The sequence below is a fragment of the Papio anubis genome, chromosome 1, assembly GCF_008728515.1.
Source record: "Papio anubis isolate 15944 chromosome 1, Panubis1.0, whole genome shotgun sequence".
In the NCBI taxonomy this organism is placed as follows: domain Eukaryota; kingdom Metazoa; phylum Chordata; class Mammalia; order Primates; family Cercopithecidae; genus Papio; species Papio anubis.
This window is the reverse complement of record NC_044976.1, coordinates 203,613,582-203,627,477: the sequence shown is the minus strand read 5'-3', so window position 1 is coordinate 203,627,477 and position 13,896 is coordinate 203,613,582.

Here is a 13,896-nt window from a genome sequence, read left to right as displayed (position 1 = left end):
AGAAAATATAAAAGAAAAGCTAGGAGATGTGAGAGAAGAATTACCAATATTTGATACTATGCTTCCTAACAGGACAATAAAAAAGAAAATAGAAAGGGCAAACTATGTAATTTCCCAGAATTAAAGGGTGTCAAATAGGAGAGATAAGATAAATCCATCCTTTAATACAGTGAAACTTACCAACATTAAAGACAAAGTGAAAATTCTAAAGACTCTTTAGAAAGGAAGCAGATTACTCAACAAGGAACTAGAATGAAATGATATCAGAAGTCACAGTAGCAGCACTGGGTGTAAAAAAAGACGGTGAAATAAGATTTTCAAAGATCTTTGAACCTATAATTTTAGACTCAGCTAAACTGTCATCTGAATCTGAAGCAAACCTCTCATCCACAAGATCTCAGAAGTTTTTTCACACCAAGACACAAAACACATAGAAAAAAGTCTCCATTAAAAAGAGCAGAAAAATCAGATTGATACTGAAAGACACATGGAAAGAAAGATGAGGCTGGGCACGGTGGCTCATGCCTGTAATCCCAGAACTCTGGGAGGCCGAGGCGGGTGGATCACCTGAGGTTGGGAGCTGGAGACCAGCCTGACAAACATGGAGACCCTCTGTCTCTACTAAAAATACAAAATTAGCCGGGGGTGGTGGCACATGCCTGTAATCCCAGCTACTCAGGAGGCTGAGGCAGGAGAATCGCTTGAACCCAGGAGGTAGAGGTTGCAGTGAGTAGAGATCATGCCATTGCATTCCAGCCTGGGCAACAAGAGAGAAACTCCGTCTCAAACAAAACAAAACAAAACAAAACAAAACCCAAAAAAAGATGAGCAAATATCTTGGTAACTTTTATTTTAGATTAAAAAAAGACTAGGCTCAAAGAAAAGAAAGTATACCCATAAAAATTAAAAACTAAAAATTGGGCAATAGTAATATCATGGAAATGAAGCTAGATAGGACAGACTAAAGGGATGTTAGAACATGCTAAAATATTTGTCTTGTGAGGTGAGAGAGATAGATATTGATACGTTTAAAGAAGCAATGGAGATTCTAAGTTCAGTGATAGTTATCACATTATTCCATCAGAAGAACATGAAGAAAATTTATGCAGTGGAATTCCGGAGAGACAAAAAATACATCAAATGAAAAACAGAAAACAAAATTGCAGAAGACAGTTATAAAATTACACTTACCACCAGTAATAAAATGATTAAATTTTAAACTTCTAGAAATTACCAGATTAAAAAGAAGAAAAGAAGATCTACCTACATGTTGTTTATAAAGAGGCTCAATTAAAACGAAAATGATGTAAAAAGGTTGAAAGTTAAATGTTGAAAAAGATACCGCATGCAAATACAGTTACAAAGCTGGGGTATAATCTTAATAGGTGACAAAATACAGATGATGACCAAAATTATCATAAATACAAAAATGGACCGTATACATGACAAAGGAAAAAAGAGAAGGTATTATCATCATAAATATATACACTTGTCCCATGGTATCCCTGGGGGATTGGTTCCAGGACCCACTGAGGATACCAAAATCACATATGCTCTAGCCCCTGGTATAAAATGGTGTAGTATTTGCATATAACCCACGCATATCTTCTGTATACCGTAAATAAACTCTAGATTACTTATAATACCTAATAGAGTGTAAATGTTCTACTGTATTGTTTAGGGAATAATGACAAGAAAAAAAAAGTCTATACATGTTCAGTATAGAGACAGCCATCCTTTTTTTCCCGAATATTTTTGATCTGTGGTTGTTTGACTCCACAACTCATGGATATGGAGTGCTGACTGCATGTCTCTAACAGCTCAGCCTCAGAAAAGGAAGAGAAGCAATAGACTGAACCATAGGGAGAAAAAAGATTCCTAACCGAAGATGGATATTAAAATAGCTTTTTCAGAAACTGATCAAGCAGAAAAAAAGAAGCAGATAAACTAAAGATCTGAAGTCTGCGTTGGATGACTAGCTAAATTCAAAATACTCCAGAGCTTCCCCCAAAAGCATGATCCAGTTAGGTCAAAACTCACTTCAATATGAGACTAGGATGACATCCAAAGTGGATTTTGTTCCTGAAAGTACTAGAAGAGTCTATTATAATGCAGTACCTCTCACAGCGGGACAGTGCAGTAAAAACATCAAAACTGGTGTCACCCTGAGGTTCCAAGGAATTTCCTCAGGATATAGTAAAAACCCTCAGGGCTGCTGTGATGAAAGTTAGTCCTGAGCCTGGTGCTGTTTAATATTTCCTTTGTTAACCTGGAGGATACTATAATTGTTCAAAAAGAACACAGTGAATATCACACAGAAAGATCAGTGCTGTGGAGAAGATGATTATTATCAAGAGAATGACACAGCGCTACATATGCTATTTCCTACAGCTGGCACACTCCTCTCCCTGCTCCCACAGCACATATTTCTTGTCTTCTTGGCTGACCATCTCTCTGGTCTCTGCGCAACTTCGTCACACTGTCTGTTGGACATCTCTCTATCCTTATACTTATCACCCTGCACGATACTTATTTGTTTTCACATGAGTCTCATCCACTAGACTCTAAGTCCATGAGAAAGGGGGCCCTGATTTATTCATCTCCATATCCCCACAGTCTAGCAAACTATCTTAGTAGATATTTATTAAGCGAATCAGAAACTCGTGAAAGAAAAAATTCTATGTTTAACTGCTACAAGAATTACAAGATTTAAAATAGTTGCCTAGCAGATGCTAATTTCACTTCTAAATAAAAATATATGTCTGAACAACCCATAGACCATAAATACTCACCTCAAAACAAACAGCAATGACACAGACGGCTGGAGGCTTCAGTGACAAAAGCCGTCAGTCAGAGGTAGAAATAATATGCTGCAAAGAATTACCAAATGGAACCACCATTCCATCATGAGAAGTCATGAAGGACCTTTTCTTCGAAGGAGTTCTGTGTTTAGTAGTGGCTTTAGAGATGTTCTCTTACCCTCTTGCATTTACAGCTGCATCCTGCACCTGCCTTTGGAAACTGAGGACACCCTGCAGTCAGCCCTGCACATCCCAAGAGCACCGACACTCAACAGGCAACTATGGAGCATCTCAGTGTTTCCTGTGCAGGGTGTTAGAACTGAGAAGCACTGGGAGAGGTATTTAGTACATAGGAAGCTTATAGCTTCATTCAAGAATGGTCATGTGCTTCCCACTGTGTGGTGCCATCTCTCCTGCTACACCCCATCTCACTTTTCAGAATCTCTTTCCCTGGAGCACAAACGTTCATCCTTCACTGTGCAGTGGAAGGCAGTGGGACACCTTCTTTCCTGTGCTCACTTGGCTACCTTAGACTGAGCTGCTAAGCCATTCCTATATCCCCAGGGCCACTGCTCAAGTTACCCTCTGACCCCTGTAAACAAGAGCTGCCTCCACCATATGACCCAGCCATCCCACTTCTGGGTATTTATCCTAAAGGAAATGAAGTCAGCAACTCATAGCAATGTCTGTAACCCCCATGTTCATTGCAACATCATTTACAATAGCCAAGATATGAAATAAACCTAAATGTTTATCAATACATGATGAATGGATAAAGAAATTGTGTCATATATACATGATGGAATATCACTCACCATATAAAAGAAGGAAGTCCTGCCATCCTTGTCAACATGAATACACCTGAAGGACATTATGCTAAGTGAACTAAAGCACAGAACAGCAAATACCAGATGTTGTCACTTATACGTGGAATCAAAAAGAGTCAAACTCAGCTGGGCGCAGTGGCTCATGTCTGTAATCCCAGCAGTCTGAGGGATGGCCGAGGTAGGTGGATCATCTGAGGTCAGGAGTTTGAGACCAGCCTGGCCAACTTGGTGAATCCTCATCTCTAGTAAAAATACAAAAAATTAGCCGGGCATGATGGTGTGCACCTATAATCCCAGCTACTTGGGAGGCTGAGGCAGGAAAATCCCTTGAACCTGGGAGGTGGAGATTGCAATGAGCCGAGATCATGCCACTGCACTCCAGCCTGGGCCACAAGAGTGAGACTTTATCTCAAAAAAAAAAAAGAAAGAAAGAAAAGAAAAGAGTCAAACTCATAGAAGCAGAGAGAACAGTGGGGTTCCCAGAGGTAGAGTCAAGGAGAGTGGGGACAAAGGGTACAAAGAGTGGGGATGTAGCTTTAAGGGTACAAAGTTGCAGTTATGTAGGATGAAGAAATCTAGAGGTCTAAAGTGCAGTATGAGGATGATAGTTAATAATATTGTTCCTAAACTGAACAGGTTCTAAGAAAGTAGATTTTAGGTGCTCTGACCATAAGGTAACTGCGTGAGGTGATGGATATGTTAATTTGCTTGACTGTAATAATCATTTCACTATGTATATGCATATCAAAACATCATGTTGTATACCTTAAATATATATAATTAAAAATGATAAATAAAATACATCACAGTTCACAAGAGTGAATAGAGATTTCCCCATATTGAATACATAACTCAATCTTTTAATGAGAGTTACATATTTGGCCATGTGACTATGGTGAGGTTAGATACCTTGACTCTGAAACATGGTAGACATCATGATGACCAACTCCATGGGAAAACGGCCACATTTAATACACTGGCCCCATTGTATTTATTTGTAAGACCTCCAACCATAGGGTCCCACATAGCGACACATCATGCTTTTTTTTTTTTGAGGTTGGCATGAGTTTTATCAAAGGCACAGAGCCTGACCCCACTTCCCAAGACCAAATTGTTTTTCACCAAATGCCCCTGGGCAGTAAATATTTCCATTTAATGAAAATGAAACTCCTGTTTTTTTTGAGCAGGCATCATGTCTAATTCCAACAGGCTGCTCTGCACCCCGAAACCCTTTCCAGAGGTCTCAGTCATTCAGCGCAGCAGCCTTCCCCACCCACCGCAGTGGACAAAGCAGCTCTATTCCTAGTCCCCTAGGCTGCTCAGGGCTGTGGGCATGAGGTCCTTTCTTGTTCCTGAACAGCATCTCACCAGAGCCCAGGGAAGCCAACCTTTAGTGCAAAGGCAAGAGTCTGCTGATTAATTCCATGGACTAAACATCTTTTTTTTTTTTCCGTAAACCTTATTTATTATTCTCTCCCTGCAAACAGTTCCTGCTTTAAATGAATTCTGCAAGAACAGAAGTGGTAAGTGCGATGTCATGTTGATGTCCTCCTGTGCCCCTTACAGGCACTCAGAACCATGTCCTAGGTTGTAATCTTCTCTTTACTCTGTCTTCTAGTAGCATGAGCTTAGTCTTTTGATGATCTCCCTTCTTTCGTTTAATAAATATTTACCAAGGGGCTACCATGTAACAGGCAGTGGAGGAGACAGTGGTGAGGAGAGATGCACGCTTCACTGCATCTAATGGGGGACAAAGGATAATTACAATACAGTGAAATAAGTGATGTCAGTAAGGCACTTTGGGTGCTCTCAGTGGGTGGGGTGAGTGAGGAAGGCTGGCTGCCTTGAGGAAAAGATCCTAGGATGAGTAGGTGTTATCTAAACAAAAGAGTTAAGGCTAAGGGCATACAGAAGGAGCCAGAGGAGTATTTTAGGCAAAAGGCTTAACATGGGCACAGGTGTGGGAGGTAGAGAGGACTTAGCAAGTGAACCGATGGGCAGAACTCTGATGTGAACTGGGGAGAGTTCTCCAAAGGTGAGCTAACATGGTGAGCTGAGGAGACCAGGAGGCCTCTGTGAAGCAGCTTGGAATTTCTCTGCAAAGGCAATGTGGAGCCACTGTTAGGAGGACAGATCTCAGGCTAAGTGTTCTTAGCACAAAACAAAACCCACAAAAGAACACGAGGAAATTTTTGGAGGTGGTGGACATGTTTAGTATCTTGATTGTGGTGATGTCTACACACAGGTGTATGTCCATATCCAAAGTCATCAAGCAGTGTGTACGAAATATGTGCAACTTTTTGTATACCAGTTAACCCCTAACAAAGTTCAAAAAAAAGGGGGAGAAAGGTGAGTTGCTCACCATGCAGGACCTGTGAGGGGCAGGGTCTAGGGCCCGGGTCTCCACATACACCATCTAGAGCTGGAGCCATACTGAACATTCCAAGAAGCTATTGAAAGGACATGACTCATTAGCTTACAAAACTCCCTAATTATCTCAAGCTTTACTTTTTCACCTATCATAGACCTTCTTATGGTAATATATTACCCAATAAAAATGCCAGGGAGGACACCTTCTGCATGTCAAACAAGAGGCTGACTGTCATTCTGCAGGGCCCATCCTCAGTGACTGCTTTGAAAAATGATCTTTGTTCCACTACATGGTTGCTCCATAATTAAATTGATACCCTGTGGAAAATGCCCAGTGATAAATTTAATTTAGTCCAATTAATAGCTGCCATGACCCTTGTCATTCTTCTCTTTGAAATTTTCAAGCATACTCATTGAGGATTCTGTAAGTAAACCCTTTGCCAACCCAGGGGAATGGTGACTCCTTGGCAACTTGAGGCTTAAATCAAATTTCATTTGGGCAAAATTTACCAGGGTAGGCCTGTGAGATAAACAGGGTCAGCCTCTTTGTATTTTTTAGATGAAGCAAGGAGGCTTCGTAGCTTGCCTTGAACCTGACTTCGAGATATACAAAGGAGGGATGAGTAAGATAATGCATCGCATAGTTTCTGCTGCCGGATTTTTATTACGAGCATCCCCCTGAGTGCTCACCTGCCATTTCTGAACTTTTGTGTGATTTACCAAAGCCTAAGCTTCTAGAAAGAATGGGGAGAAGCAGATCAGAGGACATTATTCCACTATGGTAGACCATCTTATCTATGGGGATATGTTCCAAGACCCCACAGAAGATGGGTGAAACTGGCCAGTACCGAATCCTACAAATACTATGTTTTTTCCCTATACATATCTACCTATAATAAAGTTTAATTTATTCACTAGGCACAGAAAGAGATTAACAAGAACTAATAGTAAAATAGAACAAATATAACAATATCCTATAATAAAATTTATGTGAATATATTCTCTCTCTCAAAATATCTAATTGTACTGTACTCACCCTTCTTCCCTGTGATGAGGTGAGAGGATCAAATATCTATGTGATGAGATGAAATGAGAGGAGATAAATAACGCAGGCATTGTGATGTCAATGGAAAATTCCAGAAACAGCTCATAGGTTTAAAATTGTGCTCTGTTCTGAGTAGTGTGAGAGGATCTCTGCCATCCTGCCCAGGATGTGAATCACCCCTTTGTCCGGCATATCCATGCTGTATACACTACCTGCCCATTAGTCACTTAGTAGCCAGATCTGCTATCAGATAGACAGTTGCAGTATCTCAGTACTTGTGTTCAAGTTACCCTTATTTTTATTCTATTCTATTCTATTCTATTCTATTTAATTTTATGACACAGTCTCGCTCTGTAGCCCAGGCTGCAGTGCAGGAGCACGATCTCAGCTCACTGCAACCTCTGCCTCCCAGATTCCAGTGATTCTCCTGCCTCTGACAGGCGTGTGCCACCACACCCAGCTAATTTTTGTACTTTTAGTAGAGACGGGGTTTCACCACGTTGGCCAGGATGGTCTCAAGCTCTTGACCTCATGATCCACCTGCCTTGGCCTCCCAAAGTGCTGTGATTACAGGCGTGAGCCACCACACTGGGCCAAGTCACCCTTATTTTAACAGACTAGTGATGTCATATTGTGCAACTGCATTTGACCACAGGTAACTAAAACCATGGAAAGTGAAACCAAGGATAAGTGGGGATGACTGTATTCTTTTTTTACACATGGGAAAGGAACAATTTTATGTAAAAGGATGATATAAAAACTGTAAGTGTGTCCCATATTACATTTTCATAGACTATTGTAGAGTGCCTTTACTTGGAGAATTTTTAAAAAGCATAATGTGTCTATCTTTTTGGGATCTACATTATTATTTCAGGAAGAAGCAGAGCTACAATTTATGTTGTCCACTTGAGCCTTCTACACCTATCCCACCATGTCCTGGAAGAGATATCAGTGACGACATACTACATTTCTCAAACATTTTTTCCTAATGTCTCAAGGAAGGAAGAACTACATGCAACTACATCTAATAATAAAGTAATAGATTTTAGTCTTGTGACCACCAACTTTTACCCACCTTAGAAGAAATGGCTACTTTGGGAATCATATAGGGTTGTTAGAAGGACATAAAGAGGTCGTCTTCCTCAGTTTCTCTGATCTCAGGGCCACTTCACCTAAACCAAAGTCAACAGTAGCCACAATCAAGAGGTACTGTATGTAAGTGCTCACTATACAAATAGTCACTACCAAAAACGCTTTGCAAAACTCTTTAATCCTCACAGAGGCCTCATGAAAGAGGTAGTATCACACCAGAAAGACGACAAAACTGAGATGAAGATGGAGAAAAGTAGGATCTAATTGGCTTGAGTCAAGACTCTTAAACAATGGCTATATTCTTTCTTCCAAAGCAATAAGGCTAGGGGCAGTGGCTCACACCTGTATAATTCCATCACTTTGGGAGGTTGAGGAGGAAGAATCACTTGATGCCAGGAGTTCAAGACCAGCCTGTGCAGCACAGTGACACCCATCTCTATAAAAATAAAACTAAAAAATTAGCTGAGCATGGTGGTGCACACCTGTAGTCACAGCTACTTGGAAGGCTGAGGTAGAAGGATCATTTGTGCACAGGAGGTCGAGGCTGCAGTGAGCTATGACTGTGCTACTGCACTCCAGCCTGGACGACAGGGCGAGACTCTGTCTGTAAAACAAAAACAAATTCACTTCTTGATTCTGTGTGTTTTGGTATGAACTCTCTCTGCCAAATCCACATAAATTGAAGCTGTGTTCTCAGCACCTCTTCTCTTGGCTCTTCTCAGTGAGGAAGAAGAAAAGCTGGTCTCGAGTGGGCATATATTTACCCCTTCTTTGCTGGAAGGTTTCTGAGAACAATTGATCCTCTTCCTCCTCTGCCAGAATGGGCTGGTGGAAACCCAGAAGCCCCAGTATTAACTGAAGAGCCACTGAAAAGGAGAGTAATGTAATTTCAGGTGTATTGTTTTATTTAATCCTCACCATAGCTTCTGAGATAAGCATTATAGAGACAGAGCCATACAAAATTGACAATATGCAATTTTTTTAACCTACAAAAGTGGCAATGTCATATAGTGTAACCTAAAGTTGTTTTTAAGATAGATGTTGAAACTGAACTTCAGGTCTGACTCCAGAGTGCACAGACATGGTATTACTCCTGCTTACTGTAAAGAATATCTAAGCAGCAAATGCTCCAACTCCTTTTGTCAAAGTGCTTGCCATATTGTTGGCGACTTTCTTATTAACTCTCTATCTTCCAATCTTTACACTGAAAGAAACAATGACCATCACCACCCTCTGCCCCACTCAGCCCAATCAAAATCTAACCTTTGCAGCCCCTCTCTCATCCAGCCTTCTTTTTCCTCACCAGTCAGATGGGGACCCTTTCTCTTTCCTCCCACCCAAAAACTTAAATTCATGCCCACCAGCTCTTGCTGCTGTCTTCAGTGGAGACAGTCTCTCCTGCTGAAGGCTACTTGCTGGGAATGTGCTCCTGATTTCTGTGATGTTTCTTTCCAACACATACTTTCAGCTCCATCTTTGGTTCTCCTCTCCATGAGTCTTCCCTCAGCATGTAACTAACCACATGAAGATGCCTCTTACTCAGGATTGACTCCTTCCACCTTTACCCAACAAATCCTCAAGCTGCGTTTCTTTCTCTTTCCTTTCATTCAAAGTCAAGGTTCTTGAGGAGGCAGGCGCTCCATGAGCTCCCTTTAAATCCTTTACTTCCCATTCCCTCCCCACCCGCCACAGACTGGCTTCCACCCCCAACACAAGCTCTATGTGCTCTTCCCATGATCACTGATGCTCTGGGGATTGCTAAGTCAATGCTTGCTCTTTGGTGCTTATCTCTCATGCCTCATAAAAGCACCTGACATTTCTGACTGCCTAACCTCTCAGACTTGCCCACTTTTGATCCCTGAATTGCCCTCCTGCCCCCTGGTTTTTCTGCCACCTCTCTGCTCTTTCTCAGTCTCCTTTGCAGGCTTCTTTTCTCACCAACGTATAAAACATCTGCTTTACCCAAGGTTACACCTTCATTCAAACGCATTCATCGACTATGTCTTGAGCACTTATTTTGTGACAGGTACCTGTGCATGCATCTGTTATACGACCCTGTGTTATTTGGATTGGTTAGCGTGTCCAGCTCACTCATGGTGCTTCCAGTCCCTAAAGCTGGAACCATGTCTACTAATTCATTTCATCAACTCCAAAAGGCAGTACCAAACAGGGAATCTAGTAGGGCCCCAGTAAATGTTTGCAGAATGAATGCTGAAGAAGGTTTACAAAAGGAACCCTTAGAGATACATGCATTATTTTAATCAACTACCAAAGCGGTGGCCCCTGTGGTGAGGGTCTTGACAACTAAAGCACTGGAAGACTGATCTCTGAGATCCACTCTGGGCTCTGTTAGAGCCGAAGTTGTGCACACACCTGCTGCCGGTCATCAGGCTGGCCTGCATCTACACATAGGCCCCTGGCCTGAACCTCAGACTCAAATCGGGTTCTTGCCTCAGGCCTCTACCTGATACTCTCATGCATTCATTAATTCATTCAGTAAATGTTTGTTGAGTAGTTATTCTGTGCAAGAAAGTTGCCTATGTGCTGAGAAAAACTTTATGAAGTTTATAATCTAGCTGGGGAGACCAGACTCAACTATTTGTGGGAATATCTGTTTAGTGAATTACAATTGTAATATGCACCATTAAGAACGATAAAGGGAGCTGGGTGCTGTGGTACATGCTTGTAATCCCAGCTTCTTGAGAGGCTGGGGTGGAAGAATAACTGGAGCCCAGAAGTTCACAGCCAGCCCAGGCAACATAGTGAGACCCTGTCTCTAGGGAAAAAAAAAGAAATAGAAGGAAGGAAGGAGAAAGAAAAGAAAAAAGAAAGAGAGAAAGAAGAAAGAAAGAGAGAGAAAGAAAGAAAAAGAAGAGCCGGGTGCGGTGGCTCACGCCTGTAATCCCAGAACTTTGGGAGGCTGAGGTGGGCAGATCACAAGGTCAGGTCAGGAGTTCGAGACCAGCCTGATCAACACGGTGAAACCCCGTCTCTACTAAAAATACAAAAAATTAGCTCGGCATGGTGGCGCACACCTGTAATCCCAACTACTTGGGAGGCGGAGGCAGGAGAATCGCTTGAACCCGGGAGGTGGAGGTTGCAGTGAGCCAAGATCACACCACTGCACTCCAGCCTGGGTGACAGAGCAAGACTCTGTCAAAAAAAAAAAAAAAAAAAAAAAAGAAGAAAGAAAAAGAAGAAAGAAAGAGAAAGAAGAGAAAAGAAGACAGAAAAAGAAAGAGGAAGGGAGGAAGGAGAAGGGAAGGGAAGAGAAGAAAATAAAGGAAAAAAGGGAGGGAAGAAGGAAGAAAGCGGGTGCTTATGAAAAGCTTGGAGCCAGTAATTTGGTTCTAGGAAGGCTTCCTAAGAGGTAACCTGTAAACATCTCTGAAAACCAGATCAATTCAAGTGTCCTCAAATTCATTCAAAGAGCACAGTCCTGCTATATCCTTTTGCTTTCTATTCTCATCCCCAGTGCCCTTGATCTGGCCCTTGGTACATAGCACGGTGCAGAAAAGAGTTAACACAGAGGAGGGCTGGGACTGCCCTCCTTAAAAAGACTTGCTTGCAAGTTTGGCTCTCGGCTGGCATCAGTGAACTTGGATCTCAGCAGTGTTCCCACCATTCCCTGACAAGCTACGCCTAAACTGTTGGCCGGAATAATATGGTTTATGCTGAACACCTGCTTTCCCTTCAGGAGTCTGGAATGCCTCATGCAAGGCAGAGGGCGCTTATGTGACCAGCTTCAGTAAAGACCTGAGCACCAAGCCTCTAACAAGCTTCCCGGATAGACACCATTTCACAGGTGGTGTCCCAGCTTGTTGCTGGAGCAAGTAAGAGGGCTCCTGGAAACTTGCACCTGGTTTCCTCTGGACTTCCCTTTGCTGACTTTATTTTGTATCCTGTTGCTGTAACAAATCTGAGCCCTGAGTATGGCCATATATGCTGTGTCCTTGTGAGTCCTTCTAGCCAATCAGTAAACCTGGGGTGGGCTTGTGACGCCCCAATGCAGGTGCCCAGTTAATTTCTTCTCTGACACTATTCCATATCCTGATGCATCCATTCACCCACTCTTTTTAATTTTTTTTCATTTTTATTGGTACATAATAGGTGCATATATTTATGGGTACATAATGTATTTTGATACAGGCATGCAATGCATAATAGTCACATCAGGGTAAATGGGGTATCTATCACCTCAAGCACTTATCCACTCTTTGTGCTACTAATCATTCACTCTTTCATGACAGCTAAGTGCCAAATGTTGGGCTAGCTGTTCACTTCATAGCTTTTCTACCTATCTGTGTGGCCTACTCCTTCACTCTATGTAAGTCTCTGCTCAGTTACAGAGGCCTTCCCTGATCAGCCTGTTTAAATGGCATGTCCTCATTCTCTGTCTTGTTGGTTCTTGCCTGGGATGCAAATTAGAAAATACCAATGCTGGCTGGGGGTGGTGACTCATGCCTGTAATCTCAGCACTTTGGGAGACTGAGGCAGGTGGATCACCGAGGTCAGGAGTTCAAGACCAACCTGGCCAACATGGTAAACCCCGTCTCTACTAAAAATACAAAAATGAGTCAGTGTGGTGGCACACTCCTGTAATCCCAGCTACTAGGGAGGCTAAGGCAGGAGAATGTCCTGAACCCAGGAGGCAGAGTTTGCAGTGAGCCAAGATCGTACCACTGCACTCCAGCCTGGGCAACAGAGCGAGACTCTGTCTCAAAAAAAAAAAAACCAAAACCAAAAAACCCCACAAAAAACCCAATGCCACGTCCCACTCCAAAGGTTTTAATCCTCTTGCTCTTGAGTGGGGGCCTAGATATCATCATTTTCCAAACTTCTCAGGATGATTTTAATGTGCAGGCAGGGTTGAGACTGAAGCCTACAACTCTATCCTTTTATCCAGTTTCATTTTTCTTTACTGTACTGTTACCTGATACATGATGTATAAAATTTAATTATTTAAAAATTATATATAATATACAAATGCAATCTATATTTTATATAGATTAAATATACATATTTAATTTGGATATTCGTATACTTTATACAAATATATATTTATCTACCAGAAATTAATACACATATATAATGAATGAATTTATATTTATACACACATGAAGTAATAAATATTTAACACATTTGTATAATTTGTATATATAATTGCATATAATAATTATTATTATTACAATTAATATATAATTAATTATATATATACAATTTCCCCATTAGAAAATACACTTTACAAGAGAAGAAACTTGGTCAATTTTGTTCACTGCTACATCTTCAGTGCCAACAACAGTAACTGCTATATAATGGATGGTTAAAATAAATATTTGTTAAATTAAAGAAAAAAATGATTCTCTTTAGGATGGCATTCAAAGCTCTCTGTGATCTGAAAATGCCAACTTATCTTGCTATTTTCATATACTTCTCTTACATATGGTCTACACGCTTTATGGATTATTTTGGCTGTACCCCATTTATCATATACTAATCACAGTCTTTCTATACTAGAGCCATGTGGTCACATATTCATCCACCTTTTCCATTAGAGCAAAGACCCTGTTTCTCCCAGGGCTTAGAACAGTCTCTTGTTCATAGCAGGCGTTCTTTCTGTAAATTGGACCGAATGATTTCTGGATTCAGAAAATCAAAGAGAGGTCAGAGCAAAGATAATTAAGCCGCTAGTTTTAGTACTACTCATTACAAGGGATAAATAGCTCACTAGAAAGGAGGGTTATGGCCTCTATCTTATTCC